Source organism: Xylocopa sonorina, unplaced genomic scaffold (assembly GCF_050948175.1).
Source record: "Xylocopa sonorina isolate GNS202 unplaced genomic scaffold, iyXylSono1_principal scaffold0031, whole genome shotgun sequence".
NCBI classification, from domain to species: Eukaryota; Metazoa; Arthropoda; class Insecta; order Hymenoptera; family Apidae; genus Xylocopa; species Xylocopa sonorina.
In genome coordinates this window covers 2,190,412-2,193,688 of record NW_027490102.1, presented here as the reverse complement: position 1 = coordinate 2,193,688, position 3,277 = coordinate 2,190,412, and the positions used below count along the sequence as shown (strand labels likewise).

Below are 3,277 nucleotides of genomic sequence, written 5' to 3'. Positions count from 1 at the left end.
TAGTGCACGCGCTCACTCGCACTTTTACGCATCGCCTTCTCGTTTCCATCTACGAGTATCCGCGCCTCCCTCGCATCGATGACTTCGTCTAGAAGGAAGAAGTCGTAGCCCGTCACCAGAATGGGGACTGTTCCCCATTTTAAGGAAACTCGAGACCAAGGCAGTCGAGGAACCACCTGCTAACAGCTGGCCAGGCCCGGCGCCGACGCAAAGTCTGTTCCACCGGGTAGTTTGACCGAGCTTGCGGCGGGCTAGACGCACGTACATTCGAGAATGGACTGGTTGCGGCCCGATACCGTACGTGTACCGTCGCGCAGCCGGCCGGGCGACCGAGGGTCTGCCACGTGCGCAAGATTGCGACGCCACAGGCGCCCACTCGGGCCGTAGACCGACGCGCAACGGGTCACGACGTTCTACTAGGGGAGAAGTGCACGACTACATCACCGGAACGTTCGCCGACGACGGCGTGCCGCTCGCTGTGGAACCGCGATGGTACCACCGGGGCATCGCGCGCCATCGGGAGCCAGTATCGTCGTCGATGAATCTCTCCATTTGATCATTTGGGTTTCTCAGGTTTACCCCTGAACGGTTTCACGTACTCTTGAACTCTCTCTTCAAAGTTCTTTTCAACTTTCCTTCACGGTACTTGTTCGCTATCGGTCTCGTGGTCGTATTTAGTCTTAGATGGAGTTTACCACCCACTTAGGGCTGCACTCTCAAGCAACCCGACTCTAAGGAGAGATCCTCCCGAAACGCGTACCGGTCGGTACGGGCCTGGCACCCTCTGTGGATAAATGGCCCCATCCAAGATGGACTTGGACGCGGTTCGTTGTCTCAGGATAAACGGATCCTCCCGAACACTAGATTTCCCAGCGGCGGAACCGCCGGATTCAGTGTTGGGCTCATTCCTGTTCGCTCGCAGCTACTAAGGAAATCCTGGTTAGTTTCTTTTCCTCCGCTTAGTAATATGCTTAAATTCAGCGGGTAATCTCTCCTAATTTGAAGTCGTCTCTACGTGACGCACGAAATTCATTCGTGCCATCGAACTCGGTTACGGAGAGAAGGTAAAGAGATTCGTATGTATAATATATACAAGATGAGGAGAGAGCATCGGCGAACGGGGACGGCAGACGACGAAAAGAACTTTCGTCCATCTCCGACACAGCGATCCTTTGATTTACCGCTCGAGAAACCGGCGAGAACTACACGCACCTCTTCGTTGTTGTTCTCGTCGAGGCGTTTTGTGCACCTCGCCAATGTCTTTCGTGTGTCGGTATTTCTTTTATATAAGATTCGTAAAAAATATAAAAAAAATGTGAGACTCTCGCTAGACGACCAAGCTACTGGCGTTTCTTTAACATCCGTCCTCTTTATCATCGTAGCTGCGAACGATCAACACCGTTTATACTCTCCAGCGGTTCCAACATCTGCGCGTAACACGCAGACATCGAAACGGAGCGGCTCCTTTTCCCCCGATTTTATTACCCTGATCCTTCAAAACGAAGGACACGCCGAGTTGGAGCGCCCTCACGAATAACGTTACGACATTACAGCGCAACGACGGCCTATGTTCGAGTGACATTCCGCGCGAGAGATCTTTTTTTTCCCTCGCGGAACATGTTATACACACGCGGAGAAAACAGAGAGAACGGGTTATTTTCATCGAACACCCTGGGGCTGTACGAGGAGAACTTCGAACGATCGGATGCGCATCATCGTCCCTCGCGTTACGACGATGTCGCTCTCTCTCTTGTATATCTCTTCTCCCTCGACCGAGTATTCTTCCTCGGTCTTGCGGCATGAAAAAAATTCATTTTAAGCGATGTCGGGCGCGCGCATGTTCGTATCGTGCGCTAAAGGCAGGCGAAGGCGATGCGTGTGGCGGGTGCGCGAATTCGGAACGCGGAACAAAATCGGCGATCGAAACACGAAGCGGTTCTCCGTGGGCGATCGTCTGTTTAATGGACGACTCACGACGCCACGAAGAACTCACGCGAGTTCGTGATCGACACACCGTCGAGTTCCATGAACACGATTACGCACGTCGCACGCGCACACACGTTGCCAATCGCAGATTGCCTCAGCACGGCCACAGACGACTCGGACGAACGTCCAACGATCGCTTGTACGTCGCGTATCGCTTCTCTTCTTCCCTTTTTCGGTGCCGCCCGAACTCAGAAACGTTCGTAATTTAATTCGAGAATGAACGACGGTGGGCAGATTCGAGCACCGTGGGGAAAGAAGATTCGACGAAACGCAACGCAAGCAGTATTTTGGTTACGTGAACGACCCTCAGCTAGGCGTGGTTCAGGAATTGTATCCGTGGACCGCAATGTGTGTTCAAAATGTCGATGTTCATGTGTCCTGCAGTTCACACGTTGACGCGCAATTAGCTGCGTTCTTCATCGACCCACGAGCCAAGTGATCCACCGTTCAGGGTAATCGTACATGTATATTTTATTGATCTTTAAGTCTCTTGGTACTAAAGTTCGAACAAGTCGATACCCAATCGTCTCCAGTGAAAGAGACGCGGGCTTCGCCGAACCGTGGCGACTTTCACCGCTCGACGGAGGTCGAGGCAACACGATATATCGGTCCTACGGATGAAACGCATACGCCGATGGTTGGCGCGTAATGTCTCCCTCAAAGTTACGAAAAATGCACACGCGCGTCCAGGTATGAAGAAAAAAAAATCTTTCAAAAATTCGTTAGGACTCCTCCGCGTACCAGCAGCCTCGAGGCGGTCTTTTTCCTCCCGACAAAGCGAAGCGAGCATAAATTGTTCGAGCTCGCAACGGCGGGATTACAGACTCTCGACAACGAGGACAACGGGCAACGCGGAATCGTCCCCCCTGGAATAAACGTGCGCGTCAAACTAAGAAGAAAAAAATCAAACACCCAGCGGCGTATTGCTTTCGAGATCGGCAAGACGCTCTCATTCGAGTGAACATAATAATGTTATCATCGATGGGACACTCGTCGCCTTCGTGCACAGTCTCGAGGCGGTCTATAAAAGCTTTCCTCGGCAACGCGAAGCGAGTATAAAATTATTCGATCTCGCAACGGCAGGTTTTTCTCAGAGTCTCGACAATGAGGCTTAGCGCGAGCGACGATTCGTCCCCTCCGAACAAACGACGACGACGACGGTCTCTTCAAAATTCCAATACCATCTAGTCGTGTCGATTCCAACCAGGCTGAGATAAACGAAAAAAATTCATACATTCGTTAGGACACTCTACCGTTCACCCCACACAGCCTCGAGCGGTCTATATTTTTC

The 3,277-nt window shown here is 52.0% G+C and overlaps 1 non-coding gene across 1 annotated transcript; it reads right to left on the bottom strand.

Annotated features, from left to right (window-relative positions):
- Nucleotides 1–2,286: 2,286 nt before the first annotated feature.
- On the bottom strand, nucleotides 2,287–2,441 carry LOC143432150 (5.8S ribosomal RNA). The gene has a single exon (XR_013102904.1). It is a non-coding gene; the product is annotated as a 5.8S ribosomal RNA (ribosomal RNA).
- Between the last annotated feature and the right edge of the window lie 836 nt (nucleotides 2,442–3,277).